Source organism: Lathamus discolor, chromosome 1 (genome assembly GCF_037157495.1).
Source record: "Lathamus discolor isolate bLatDis1 chromosome 1, bLatDis1.hap1, whole genome shotgun sequence".
Lineage (NCBI taxonomy): Eukaryota > Metazoa > Chordata > Aves > Psittaciformes > Psittacidae > Lathamus > Lathamus discolor.
In genome coordinates this window covers 43,555,672-43,571,473 of record NC_088884.1, presented here as the reverse complement: position 1 = coordinate 43,571,473, position 15,802 = coordinate 43,555,672, and the positions used below count along the sequence as shown (strand labels likewise).

The 15,802-nt window shown below is 38.6% G+C and overlaps 1 long non-coding RNA gene across 1 annotated transcript in view; it reads right to left on the bottom strand.

The window, feature by feature from the left end:
• Positions 1–3,659: 3,659 nt before the first annotated feature.
• Positions 3,660–15,802, bottom strand: part of LOC136009452 (uncharacterized) — a 42,058-nt gene continuing 29,915 nt past the window's right edge. Inside the window, exons 3-4 of the long non-coding RNA XR_010610573.1 lie at positions 6,422–6,587; positions 3,660–5,023 (exon numbers count right to left, since the gene is read on the bottom strand). This is a non-coding gene — a long non-coding RNA (uncharacterized LOC136009452). The remainder of the gene's footprint in view (positions 5,024–6,421; positions 6,588–15,802) is intronic.

Below are 15,802 nucleotides of genomic sequence, written 5' to 3'. Positions count from 1 at the left end.
GTGGCAGACAATGAACTAAAGGAATTATGCTGGGACATGCAGATTTCACCAAGAAATTAGCAGTAAAAGAATGGAAAAGTTTATCTGGGAAGGGAACACAAGAAAAATAGTTTGGTAAATGATACATTAAACAAAACAAAGAAAGAGGCACACGTTTTGTGTTCTGATAAGATCAAGATGACTGCTGTAACCTGCATGCTTCTTGACATATCAGATCATATTGGTACAACTTACATGCACTAGAATCATTATCTGGCACAGGATACTGGAAATTATTCAATATTTAAGTACTTCTGCAGGCAAAGCTCTTTTCTCCTAACAGGCATTATACCTTGGCTTTCTGTGTATTCCTCTTCTAAACACAGGCTTTGTTTCATAAGGTGCTATTCAAGCCACACTCAGACTTCGTTGAACATGTGCATTCTTCAGTTCATAGGAGCACATGCAATGTCTTCTACCGCAAGAAAAGCCTCGATATATAGTTAATTGCTTGTTTAAATTAAGGCAATTTGATATTTTCTGGTTTGGCTCTGCTGTTTGCTACAGCTGCTCTTCTTCCTGCAAGGCCAGCATCCACTGCTTTCCTCACAGAGGCTCAGCTCCATCCTCTATGGCTGGAAGGGCTTCACTTCCACTGGCCTTGTTTGTGCCTTTGTCATCCCTGAAATGGCAACCACGGTGGCGTTACAGCTACACTTGGTGGGGTCTACCAGTTATATTCTGTTTTATTCCAGGCAGATAGCACGCTTCTCTGAAGCTTCTCTTTTAGATCACGCCTACAAGCAGAAATCAAAAGCTGTTCCTTCAACTGTAACTATGAACTTGCAACAATTATGCTTTAAGAAGAGTCTCTCACATCCAGTAGTCCTTTGAATCTCCCCTTTTTATGATTCACCTTACTGAAAACTTGGCATAAATCCAGCAGCACATTTATATAAGTATCCAATTAAGTTGGTATAAATGTCGCTAAATCTGTTTCCTTTTATCTATGTAGGAGACGGGGATGACTTTATGTCAGATGATTTAATTCAATTAAGACATTGCGTGAACACCAAAATCACCTTTATTATGCATCAGTGTCAAAAATAAATTAAGAGTGATAGGCAGTGTAGTGCCTTGCCAAGTGAAGGTACTCTGAGAGTCTGAAATGTAGCAGGGTCCAAAGGTAGTGCATTGCGTTCGTTCAATTTGCCAGGCTGTTACTTCCTTTCATTTTGGTTTTGAGTCTTCAGCAGTTTGATTCTCTTCTTCCTCCGATGCCATGTAAAGTTCTCCCAGGTTCTATCTGATTTCTTTTCTTTTGTTACACATACAATATGTGAGAATGGCTGCTAAATTTTCTCTCGATAACTTTAAAAAAGTTTAAACTTAAAAAAAAAAGAAAAAAAAGCAGGCCTTCATTGGAGGCTTTGCTGTAAAGTGTGAGTGCACCAGAGAGTTTCCATTTTCAAATGAGTGATACTTCATTTGAATCATTTAATGAGGTATCCAGATAAATGAGCATATAGCTTGCTGAGGTGCCTATGGGCTTCTAGCTGCAATAATGTGATTAGTTTTATTGCTGCAGATAGAAGAGACTTATTTGACCCTTGTATTCACATTTCTTTAATCTAAAATATTCCAGAATGCTGATTAACAGGGATAGCAGTAGCAAGCATGGAGGAAAAAGCCGTAGATGTAAAGCAACACAAGAGCTTTGTCCAGTTGCTTTTGTCTAGGGCATGTTTAAATAAAGAAATGCACACTGTACAGGGAGACATGTACACAGCTTGGCAGAGGTTTTATAGCTGAACTTGAACTACTCCCTGGCTACAAAGAAGAGTCTCAAATGAATCTCTTAAAAGCTCTTTTTGCACTTCTTTGCATCAACATAAATTTCTAGGAGTGCATCTAAGAAAGCCATTGTATTAACATTTTTGCCAGTGTTTACTAATTAACTAATTCCATCATGTGGCCTGAACTACAGTGTTCTGGGGTTTAACTTTTTTTGTTATTATTATTATTATTATTATTATTATTATTTTCTGAATATAATTACACTGGCCTCCAAAAAGGGATTAGGCAATTTTCCCTGTTTAAAGGGAATGACGAAATGTTGTAAGTATTTGAAGCCCAAGGAGCTTCTGAAAAGATTTATAGAACTTACGGCTATAACTGTCCAGCCCTGGAGAGTTGCCACTTGGAACGGCCCTGGTAAGACTTTGAACTTAATTTGTCAGCATCATGTCTTTAAAATGTAATCTGCAGCACTTCAGCTGTCTCCCCAAAACTATAACACCAATGCACTGGTAAACAGGGGCAGGTCTGTGTGAGTATGGAATCCTAGAGGAGTCTATTATAAAGTGAAAATCTCATATGCCATAAGCATCTCCTATTGCTCCCTCACTGCCTGTCGTTGGCACAAGGCAGTCAGAGAGCAAGGGCTTTGTGGTTCTTTTATGCCCCAATAATCCTGGCTACTAAAATAGCCCTTTTGAGACTGCTGGCATCTATGCTAGCCTGTAAGCTTTCTGCTATACACCATCCCCAATAGGGTTCCACTACCAGGAGAAAATAAAGTTGGCTTAAAGCTGGTTTTGCATAGCCTGGGTGCTGCACTGAACCCTCTCCACCAGGCTGATGATTCCAGCTTCCTTTTGTGTTGAAAAGTTTATGCAGAAATATCAGGACTGTATTTTTATATAGTGAGCTTTTATTATTTTCTTCCTGCTCCAATTGAAAGCCTAATGGTAAGGGGGATAGCATCTGTGAAATGTATATGATTGTGTAGTACACATGGGCTAAAGTATTATTGATGTAAGCTCCAAATTCAAGATGCTGATGTTTGTTGTATTAAGAAGTTACTAATCTTCATGCTGTCAAGTGACAATTGAATTTGCCTAGCTAAAAAGCACTACTGATCAGCTGTCACTGAAGCAACACGTTGCTTTTTAAAACAGAAATCCTTGGCTAACGTATTCATCTTCTTTGTCAAGAAAAATGCCTGCATATTGTGCCATCCACAGAACCTGATGAACAATTATGCATAACTTGATGCATAACCTTCTAGCACAATTAGAAGGGCTTCTAAGACAACCAGCCTTTGACATTGGCAGCTTAAGCTATCTACTCTCGACTGATGCATGGTCTAAATAAATCATAGCTATGTCACACACTAAGTATCTGGAGTCTGTTTCTTAGTAAACCAAAATCTATTCTAGATGCAAGTTGCTGAATTTTTAGCAACAAATAAAAGCTTTAACCAGGCTTAATTCAACTGCCTCTGGGTATTGACCAAGTCGTCTTACACTAGGATTGAAATGACTACCTTACATACTTTTATGTTGAAAATTCTCTCATTTGATTTTTAACACAGTATTTAAGATTTTCTCCAAGAAATACTCCTTGAGTGAAATCCTGGTCTCAATTAATGTAATGGCAAACCTCCCACTGACATTTGTGGTGCTGAGATTTAACTCATAGTCTGAAAACTGAGAGTAGCTCTTGAATTCATTGGACAGAAACCTGATATCAAACAGGAAGGGCATACATTAAATGGATAATCAGTTTATTTCTAGACTGTATGCCAACAAGCAAGTAATAACATGTTTATATCATTTGCAATGACACAAAGAAAGCAATTACTACCTATAAGTAATACAAGCCATCATTTGTCCCACCCATTTTTTTCTATATTCAGAATGATAGTCTATATTCTGAAGTATCTAATTTACTTCCTGAACTAAGATAACAGTCACTGCTTCTTAGAAAAATAAATCCATGTATTATATGGTTAGATAATGACATTCATATATAATGTGCAGAATCCTAAACACAAAATTAAGTAGGAAGTTTGATTTTATTATGTATATATACACACTACTTAAAAAGATTCATCTGTATTTATGAATGCTTTACAGATTACTTTTTGAGTGCAAATTATAGAACAATTGATCTGTTGCCAACTAATAATTAAATGAAACACAAAACAAGATTTGTGAACAGTTTCAAAATTGACTATAGAGACCTTTTCCAACCCTAACTATTCTATGATTCTATCTTGGGAGACACTTCATTATCTTTTGAATATTACATGTGCTTTTCTCATGGCATGGTCTGTCAAAGCAGCAAGGAGACAAGTTTTTTCCCCAGATTCACAGTGCAATAAGCAGCATAAAAGCAGCTAGCCAGCCGCCTACAAGTACATACAGACAGAATTACCTGTGGTGAACTCAGAGGGAAGAGCACATGCTGCAGAGGGGCAGAGCTTGGAGGCAGCAGAGCCAGGCAAGTTGTGTGCATCTGATTTGCTAGCTCAGTGTCCCGGTAAATGAGGCTGTTAATAAAGAGACAGTTCAATTTTTGGAACAGGGAATCCTCTTGTGCTGATGTGTAGCACGCAGTACATGAACCAGGGCAGTCAGAGAACTGTTTCCAGTGTCCATTAGTTTCTTCACCAGATGAGCTTGGCAAGAGGAGCTTGTGGACACAGAAGGGGCTGCCTAATTATAAAAAAGATATGTGCTCTGAAGCTAAGAAAAGTTCCTCAGTAGCTTTTCCAACCAGAAAGATGGGGTCCAAGTAAGCATTAGGCCTGCCTACTTTTCAAGTGAGACATTGTCTCATCTCACCTCAATATTTTCCTCCTTGAGTGCTCTGTTCCTACAAGTAAGTCGTATTTCCCTTGGGAGAAGCCTTCCTCAGTCACTGTGCTTACCTTCTCAGGCCCAGCTGCTGAAGGGCAGTCTCTGGCAAAAGTCAGATCCAGCTGGACCTGCTGCGGAGCGGTGGCTGAGTGCTGGAGGAGCCAGGGCTGCAGGTGGGAGAAGGCAGCATCTCTTCCTGGGGGGGCAGGGAGGGACAGAAGGCACAGCTGCGACAGAGAGGGTGTGTGGGACAGGCCAGCAAGGCAACCCAGGATGGCTCCCCAGGATGGCTCCGCTCCTAGGTATGCAAATAGCTGCTTTTGCACAGGTGCTATTCGCAGCAACTTTCACACATAGCTGCCTTCCTCTGAAGCCAGGCTAAGGTGGCAGTGGTGATCCTGAAAGAAAAAAGGAATTAAAAAGAGCTCCAGATAGGTAAGCTGTACCAGAACAACTAACCTTTCTGTAATGAGCATACCCTCAGCTGATAACCATAGGAAACAGGACAGGGAGTGTTTAGATAGTCCTGGTCTCATTCTTCAAACTTTATGCTATAAATCAGATTTCCACAGAAAGGAACTTTTCAGGTACTACACCAGTTCCTTGTTTAATCTTAATATTAAAACTTAGCCATAGAAATTTGAGTTATGTCAAAGCTTACTCCAACTTCCATCCCTGAATGAAAATGGAAAATTAAGTTTTATTGCTGTTTATACATAATGAATGAAATGGCTATCAAAATTTTTCAAAGATCCATGGTCAAATAAGACATTTAAAGAGAAAGTGCCTTGAACTAAGGTACATGTCTTGATGCACTGATGTTAACAGTAATATTGCCACTTGCATGAGTGAAAAAGACATTACTCCATTTCCCATGCAATTTCCGGTCTAGGTAGGGCTGGACCAAGAATTGGTCCAGGGCTATTCAATCTGGTTAGCTTAGATTTGCATTTAGAAGGTCCTTTCCCATTGGAGCAACAGATAAAGATTTACCAGGGAGAAGCCAGGAAGCTTTCCAGTCTCCTACACCACCACCCCCCACCTGCTCCTCTTTGCTCCCCTATCTATTAGCAACTACATGGCTCATACTGCCAAATCACTTCCCTGTAAAGCCTCTTCCAAATAAATCTGGCATGTATTCAGCCCTGAAGGGACAGGCAGGCCACCGGATAGTGGTTAACACTGGATAAAAAAATTTATTTAAAATTATTTGTTTTTTGAAACAGTAACAACAGAAAAAAAAGCACTCCCTGTAGCTACAACAAACAGTCTCTGCACTTGCTTGTCTTTTCTAAGCCTGAAAGCTGGAAAATCCTTCTCGTTTTGGAGACTCCCATAGCAACTAGATGATCTTAAGCTCCTTTCCAACCCTAACTATTCTATGATTCTATGTGTGTGTGCATTTGTGTTCACTTTCAAAAGAGCTCACTGTTTTCTCTCCACCTCATCATTAACCAGTGACTTCTAATCATTTTGTCTTCCTCTGAGCTCACAAACATGGTGAATCAGTGATATAATTTCAAGAAGGAGCCTCCTTTTTCTGAAAGAACTGCACAAAGAACAACTCATATTGTGTTCCTTTTTTTTTTTAACTTTCCAATAACTTCCTCTTAAGGAAGATTTTATGTTCCCTTACTATTAGTATACAGTCACAAGCACACATAATGATGTATTGCTATCTTTAGAAGATGACATCTTAGCTACACGTTGTTTTAATGACACATACATAATTGCTCTCAGTCGGGATCATTGACCACTATGTTCTCAGAACTATTACAAATTCATTTGTTACTCACATGAAATAGGAGAAGTAAAGGGATGGTGTGAATATAGGTATAATCGTTGTGGCCAGACAGGAAAGGCCCAAGAGCGATTCTATTTGGGTCACACACTCAGGGTGCATTGATTTTCTAACATGGCACTGGAAAGCCGTTCCAACAGAGCTTGAAACTGTGGCCCAAGCTGTAAAAGAAAGAAAGAGCTTCTTAAATATCCTTTATAATATTTAATTAACTCAAATCAATTAAATAGCATCATATACAGGAAATATCACCCTTATATATAAGGTGAGTTTCTTCAGCTTGCATTACAATAGCCTTTGTGACGTCATATGAATAACTGGTGCAATAGAAAAAAATGTGCCAGACTGAATTTATAGAATATAAAGCAGATAAAACCTTCATGTTAGCTTTTAAGTAAAAACATGATTCCAGCAGTCCTGTTGACATTAAGAGAGTCAAGGTTATGAACAACAAAGGATAGAATGAGTAAAATAGGTTTGTAGCGTGAATCACACCACCAAGTTAACACTAAGAGGAAGCAGAGATAATACATTTATCATCATAATGTGCAATACATGACTCACCCAAACGAAAAAATATGAAGTATGTGAATGATTAGGCAATGAAGATTGGTGTTAAGGAGGGAGAGACAATGGAAAATGTTATTAAGCTTATAAAAACAACTTGACCTATTCATTATTTTGAAGATAATCTGTTGCTTTTTCAATTATCCTGAAAATAAACAGATTTTTTTGTGTGTGTGTGAAAGACAATTCCAACAATTTGGATGATAGTCAAATATGCTTGAATGACAGGCTGCATAAAATGATTTAAGGCTTTATTTGGCACATACTTTTCATGTGAATCAGCCAGCTGGTATTTCTTATGATTCTTCACCTCCATGCTTGTAGGGCCTTAAATCAAATCTTTAGGGTTCAGAAATTGGAGGAAGAGTGACAGCTGTAACATCTAAAGCATCAAGCCAAGCATGTAAACTTTTTCTCTACAAGATCATTTTGGAGATTGCAGTCTCTGTTGATTTGGATTTTGTTGTAACTTTGGTTTATGCATAAGATAAAAATTGCCAAGTTAAAAAGGTCATTTGCATGGATAACATGCAATGATGGATAATAGTTTGGTACGGCTAACTCTGATTTTTTTGTTTTAATGTTTAGTGCTGGCATTGCAGTTTTCACCATCTCCCTTTTTCAATCTTCCTTTGGCTTCCTCCAGTCCAGCAGAGCAGGACAATTAAAGATCCATCTGACCAAATGTATCTCGAATGGGGCTATCAGCTGTGGAGCCAGTTATCTGGGCTACTAGTCAGTGGAAAGAAAGAGGGTGCTCCAAAATTTAAGTAGTTTCATTCAAAGGTAAGAATCTAAAATGTATGGGATGAATCATGTCTCAAAGCATCTGTTTTTTTTCTGCTGTAAGGCAGAAGCAGAGGCCTGCTCAGGGGTTCATTTCTGAAGTCACAAGAGACAAGTTCCACCCTGAAAGTCTGATCTGAGACTGAGTAACTGAGGAAAAAGTACAGAGGAAGGACACAGCGAACACATCTCATGGTTACAGGGCATGATGTGGATTTGACAGGTCTTATTCACCTGCCTGTCTCCTCCAATGTTTAAAAAAACAAAGCTAAAGATACTGTCAGACAGTGACAGGAAGCAGGCAGCTGATAGCAACCAACACATGGAAATGCAAAGCAAGAGATGCTGGGAGGGAAGGTGATGAGGGACAGATGTAAGGGAAGATCTTATTTGGCTGTTATCACACAGGGGGTAATTCCTGTATTCTGTAATGCTAATAATGAAGAATATCACCATGCCATTAAAACATGCCCATTTCTATTTCAAGGATTAGTACTTTCATGCATAATGATAGGTTATGGAGGGATAGTATGACAAAAGTCACAATCCTGGGAAACTAGGCATGAAATATTCAAACTGAATGCCTTTTGTAAAAATTAAACTTTCCTATGTATTTCATTAAAAAAATAAATTGAAAACAGAAATCACAACAGCTCAAATCACAAGAGGAAATTAATCTAGCATGCCTCAGGTTTCACCAGAGATTAGAATAAACCACTGATGAACTCAGCTGAAAACCTTTATAAACTGCTGGATTCTCCATTTAATATCGCAATATTTGTATGATGTACTGGCTTCTGTTCATTAAAGTGAGAATAATTAATGATTTCAGAGAAAAAAAAATATTAATTAGGTGCAGTTGGATTAACAATCCCGTTGGGAATAGGGATGAGCTAGACATCCCCAATTATTTTCTGTGCTTCTTTTAGGAAAATACTAATACTAATCAGTACTGTTAGCAGGAACGCTAATTACCCTGTTAACTCTCTGGACTGAGAGCCGGGGGACTAAGTTTAGTTCTAGGCTGTGGCCCAGACATCACGTGTAACCTTGTGCAGATCTTTTTAAAAGTGGCCTTTCATTCCTAATTCCTTGATTCCTGAGTCATTGGCCTGAATTTCAGATGTGCTAGGTGCATACAGACCCTGTTGACTTTAATTGAAACAGCAAGCGTATAACAGTCTTGAAAATTAATTTCCAAGATGTGTCAGTTTGGTTAATCAGAAGTTAAATGACTCAAAGCTAATGATTGCTTGTAAATGGAGTCTTAGTGACACTGCCTCAGTTTCTTCTTTTGCAAAATGGATATAACATTTTCCATTAATTACCTAGCAAGAAGCCTTCCATAAAATGACTTCACCCTATATATTTTAATGTAAATCTATCAGCTAAAACCATGGATAAGGAGTGGCTTATAAACATTTGAGATAAGCAATGGCACATTGATTGCTTCATATGGAAACTTATTTCTTCCAGATTTTGGTAATGAAAACAAAGTATGTGTGAAAAATTACTCTGGGGCTCCACTAAATCATTTACCCACAGAGTTTGAATACTGTTTCCCATAAAGGAAGTAGTAGTCTTGTGACTACAGTACTGAGGGAGGTGAAAGATAGCATCTTTGGAATGAGACTGGAGAAGTATGACTCATCCCTTTTTTGTCACTTGCCAAGCTTACCTTGACATTTATTTCTTTGCTGGAGTGCAGAACATGTTTACAGAAATTTACTCCATGCAAATGCATCTGGATTTCTTCTGAACTGTCAGCAGCTTGCACAATGAGAAGTGAGATTTAGTTTACCTCCTCATGAAATATTCTTTGTTCATGACAGTAAATTAGATGGTACTGTGGGTCTGAATGGTGACAGCATACATGGGCAGACTTGTATTTTGGAAACTTCATATCCCAGTGAGAACTCTGTAACCTCCTCCTATCCGTAAAGGATGAAAACAAAACTTAGATGTAAGCTGGCTCAGACCTATCTGAGTAGCAGCTTTGCATCTTAGGCCATGTCTTCAAATGACAAACACTGCAGAATTCCTGCAAACATTTTGACTGTTAACAGGGTTTATAGGGCTTTTAATATTTAGGCATTTATGCATGCACGAGGAGTTGAAACCATGTATTCCTGATCTGTTTCAATGTAAAGCAAAATGCATTTGTTTAAATACATCATTAGTGATTTGTTCTGTATAGAGAATATACATGCAGTTAGGAATCACCTCTTTGGTAAGGGAGGGGAATTTTCTCAATTTCTCATTAACTGGAGTGGATATAATGGTAACACAAACCCAAAACTTATTTTGTTTAATATGGTAATGTATTGGTACAAGCATAATCAGCTTTTGTATGGCTTATGCCTTCCAAACACATGCTCCTAAGGGGTTTACATGTGTAACTATGCAAACATCTTAAATATAGTTAGATTCGTGTAGTTTTTACTGTCTAGACAAACTAACCTGGTGCCATAGAAATCGAGCCAATTCTGTTTACCTTCATAGGCATTAAATGCAATTGTGCAGTCACAAAAGAGTCACCAGCACAGAACTTGGAGAGTCCATAGTCTACAGCAACTGGAGCTCTAAAATGCTTTCCCATTTAGACATTTACTAGTATTTGCAGGTATGTTTTTTACTTCAAGTATTTTTATCTTCTAATCACATTGTCAAACCAAAACCTTCTATATTATTGCATATGTTGTAGGAAAAATAGAATGGGTAATATTTCTCTCATTTAAGCAGAATATGGTTCACATGACAGAAGCATCTAAGCATTAAGCAACATACTTTGCATAAGATTTCCTTGTTGTTATGTTATGATGACATCAGACTCATTTTTCCCCACAGACTCTTTTATTTAGCAATATTATTTACTCCTGCCTACTTCACATTTATAAAATGAAAGAGAGGAAAAAGTAAGAATTGTATTATTGCAGGAGCACTCTTCAGTGGCAGCAGCATCACAGACATATTATATCATCACCTTTGTAATTAGTTTAAAGAAATCTGAAGCTGCTATAATATGTAATTAAACCGAGCCAGCTAATTGTACCCTGGACTGTATCTCCTCTCCTTTGTTGTGTTTGGTAAAGATGATTACATATGTTTAAGAAAGTTCTCTATTTTGTATACATCTGTTTGATCTTAATGTTGTATATAATTGACTACATAAGTTCCTCTTTATTTAGTGCTTTTGATGCATGGCCATAAGACAAACTATCCAAATACATAAACAAATGAACCCAAAGAGTTGCATGAATATATGATATATTGACAGGAGCTATAAGGACCCCAAGAACACATACTCCAAAAGAGATCTGTTTTTCATCTGTGAGTAGTGGTGTCGGGCTTCTTGATTTTGAACACCACCACCATCTTTGAAGAAAATTGAATGCATAATATGGGTTAATTTTTTAATATCCAATGTTTCAACTTTGAGAAATTTAATGGAGAATGATAAGGACCTATTTTAAGGTGTAGAACTTCTTTACAGTAGTAAACAACTTTAGGTAAAGTTTGCTCCTATCTCTTTCTACACTAATCTTCTCCAGGAATGTACAGACTAATTCATATTGCTGTATGTGAGATCCTTCTCTCACTTTCAGTCATGTGATAAGAAAAGCCATACTACTGGGGAGCCAACCAGGTTAAGGACTAATTCTCATTTACATCTCCTTCTGCTAATCAGGATCAAACATCCCCTATAAGCTATGAACCTGCACTTAATGGAGCCAAAGTCATATCTCCTCAGACCATTGCTTGTAATCACCAATTTCCCAGAGTCTTTAAAGGCAACTTTGGGAATTGTATTTGACCTGAATATTGTCTGACCTCTGTATGCTTTCAAAATGTCCTGTACAAACACAGCAATCGAAAGAACTTTGAGGTGTAAAATGCGGTACTGATACTGCTTTGTATTTTGGGAGTCTTGTGCCCTCACGTAATTTATTTTGTTAAAATGGCCACTGGAAGTTTCCCACTATGAATCAGAACCTACCTCAAGACAAGACCTCATTTCTCTGACCTAAGTGTGCTGTCATCAAACACAGCCCAAGAGCCTACATCTTCAACAATGCCCCCTTTCCTTTCATTCAATATTTGACCTAGCAGACACTGAAAAGTTAATGCCTGTTCCAGGAGGCATGAGTGCAATGACAGAAACAGTGTAGATAAATCTACCTTTTGGCATTTCCATTAGCCATGCTGAAGCCCTATTTTTAGGTTTCCTGCAATCTAAGTGGAGGGTCCTGACTCAGGATGTCACCGTAGAGGGTATCCCCAGGCTAGAAATGCTTTTAACCTAGCTAGGAGAATCAAAAAAGACAAGGATGCCCTTTTGCACTCTGCCTACCTCTTATAGAATTGCCTTTTCCCAGCAGTTAGCAGCAGGACCTTTCTTTACAGGTGTCATCAGTTCTCAGCAACAGTGCCTAGCACAGTTTATCATGCCATCAACCTGGGTAGCTTTACTTTGTCCCCCTAACAGCACCAGCCTAGAGCATCAGAGAGCAGCTAATAGACACTATCTCCTCAGCAGAGCACCACCTCCTCCCTTGCGTCCACCTAAAGGGCTGTAATTACTAGAAGTGAGATCAAGCAGCTGATTTCACTGAAAGTAATAAAAAAGACATTGGTCTGCCCTAGATCAGAAACTGCATTTTAAAACAGATAATACTTGTCAGCACATTTCTCTGGTCAGATGTGGGCTGGGGATCAGGCTACAACTGCTGGCTAGTTGTAAGAATCAGCCTTTTCTGGAGAGAGGGTCTCTAGAATACCTGGACTGCATCTGGGGTAAACCACCTTTACATCATTCCTTATGTCTATTCTAGACCAGATAATTATATCAAAGCCTTACTATTCTGGTAGTTGACTAGCATCTGCTTGCTTCCCACAACAAGCAAGCTGTATGATAACAGCATATTTTCTTTCGAGTTAGCTTAGCTGGTGCCTTCCCTGGGATCAGAAAACTGCATATTAGACTTCATAATTTCTTGCTAGAAAGAAAAATGTGGAGAGGGTGTTTATTAAAGTCCTATTATTCATTTGATTAGTTCATTTTTATAAAGTAATAGATGGCTGATCATTCTCTATTTATACACCACGTGAACTGTATTACTCCACAAATAGTCTCATTGAAGTGACAGACATCTCTGCAATATGGAAACCCTTGCAGAGCCCAGATACTGTCTTCTCCATTTCTAAGAAGGCTGTAATCAAGAGAGAATAATTGAACTTGATGTGGGGTGAAAAGAAAGACACAGAAAGCCAAATGAAAATTTCCAGCTGCACTATGGATTTGAAGATTGGACTATATTCCGCAGATCTCCCAAATACTCACTTAGAAATAAAGTGGTGAACTACAGATGCTCTACTAATTTTAGATTTGGGTCTATAAACATTCTAGAAAGGTAAATGAAGTTCCAATACAGTACATATTTCTTGCTTTATCACTGGTACAAGATAAACACATGTTAAAAATAAAGAACAGTACTTATTATCTTTTTTTAAAGTTCAGTATTTTATAACATTTATTCTATGTAATAGTATTCATTCTTTATGCAATGAAAAGAGCTGCCAGTGGGATTCATTACCTCCCTATTTAACTGCTGTTGTCTAAAATTCTAGTCATGTGTAGAAAATCTGATCCAAATGCAAGCACATGAAATAGATGTAGAAATGTTAATTAAAACCTAAGTTATAGCCATTCTCTATTTTTTATGTATCAAAAGCATTGAAAACAATGCTGTCCTGATGAAATCCTCTAATTTGTAGTATATAATAGCATCTACTTTTAGAAATCTTTTTCTTTCTAAACTATCACTTGGCTTTAATTGTCTGTCATTAATTGTCTCCTACAATCCATTGACCTTATTAATGTGACAGAGTAAGAATATGCTATTCATTGCTGGTTTTAGTTGAGGTGGAGATAAAACATTGTCAGTTGTGTTGCCATTCCAATGGGGTGAACAACACACAATGATGTTGTATTTTCACAAGTTCATCCTGAATCAATACCATAATGACATAACATCGCCTTCACAGTTCCCAAGCAGAGCAAGGCTGAGCTGAGCCTGTGCTCCAAGAAAAATACAAAGTGCTATGGAAAGCAGAGTCAGTGTATATTAGACTCTTTCTTCTGACTCATTATGAAACAGATTTCCCAGGCAGTTGCTAGGAGGGAGTGTGTGGTGTGGGACTTCTCTTCTGATGAACCTGCTATGTATTCCCTACTCTGAATTTTTGTGTAGCCTGTTAACCACTTGCCAGCTATTATCCCAGAACTGGGAGAGCAAAGTGATGCCTAATTAGGAAATGTACTGCTTTAACTATGACTGCAGGCATCATGAAGTCTTAAAAGAGGTAGTTGCAGATAAAATAATGGAGAAAACATAGGATCAGGTAGTTTTATCCCATTGTTGTGGTTTAAGCCCAGCCAGTAACTCAGAACCATGTAGCAGCTGGCTCACTCCCCTCCCTTCCTCCCCCCTGCTCCTGGAGGGATGGGGAGGAGAATCGAAAGAATGTAACTCCCACGGGCTGAGATAAGAACAGCCCAGTAACTAAGGTATAACACAAACCACTGCTGCTGCCACCAATGATAATAATGATACGGGAAATAACAAGGGAAGAGAATACAGCTGCTCACCACCCACCAACCGATACCCAGCCCGACCCGAGCAGTGATTTAGCCCTTCCAGGTAACTACCCCCCAGTTTATATAGTGGGCATGACGTGCTGTGGTATAGAATATCTCTTTGGTTAGTTTGGGTCAGGTGTCTTGTATCTGCTTCCTCTCAGCTTCCCCTCCTCCCTGGTAGAGCATGAGGCTCAGAAAGTCCTTGGTCAGAGTAAACATTACTGAGCAACAACTGAAAACATCGGTGTTATCAGAGTTGTTCCCAGGCTGCAAGTCAAAACACAGCACTGCACCAGCTACTAAGAAGGAGAAAAATGACTGCTACTGCTGAACCCAGGACACCCATCTAGCAATAATTATTAGGAATTCCATGAGACTTGGCATATCTTCTATGGGTTGTATGATCACTTGTGATAATGCCAAAATTTAAGCTTAAAGATTCTCTAGTCACCTGAAAACAAAAAACCTCTGCTGCTGTTGAATTGACTCCCGCATTGGTGGAAGCCATTCATGTAACTGAAACCTATGGTGTTTCTCTTCAAAACACCAACTGAGAAACCCAGATCCAAATCTATCCTAGTACAGCCAGCATAATGTACCTTATTCTTTGGATTAATTCATTCAAAGCCTGTTGAATTTAATGGCAGTCTCTCCATTGACCTCAGGGAGTTCTGGGCTGCACTTTGCATTGGGAGACTTGTTTCCTAATAGGCTCATAGGGACTAAGTGCATGCTTGCCAGCACCTCATCTCAGTAAGGCTAAATTCATAGAACAGCAGAAAAAAGGAAAAAAATTATCCTAGCATGGACTCCCTAAAGAAGGGGATTTGTATAGAGCATTAAGGGAATGTTGTTTACCTTTGTATAAATGAAAGCTTTAAGATTCAGTCACATGTGTCTCTAATAACTTTTCTTAGCAAGTATTTATGAGAATGGTAGGAACATGACTACACTGTAATTCAGGTAACAGGGCATTGCACTATCTAGTAGCCAAAGACGTTACAGGCAAATGTGCCTTCAGGAAATTAAATTTTGCCGTGTTGCAGTTTCAGACAGTAATGGAAGATGAGCAGCTGAATTTCTGCCACCTACTTTTTCATGGCTGACTGTATGGAAAATAGATTACTAACCACGATTAGCTCTCCCTCAGCACATAGTCTCTTCCTTTAAACCCTAGAATCGCAGAATCATAGAATACCAGGTGGGAAGGAACCTCAAGGACGACCCGATTTGACCTTTCTTGGCAATAACACAGTCTAGACTAGATGTCCCAGCACCCTGTCCAGCCCAATCTTAAAAGTGTCTAGTGCTGGGGAATCCACCACTTCTATGGGGAGACTATTCCAATGGCTGGTTGTTCTCATTGTGAAAAATATTACTTTT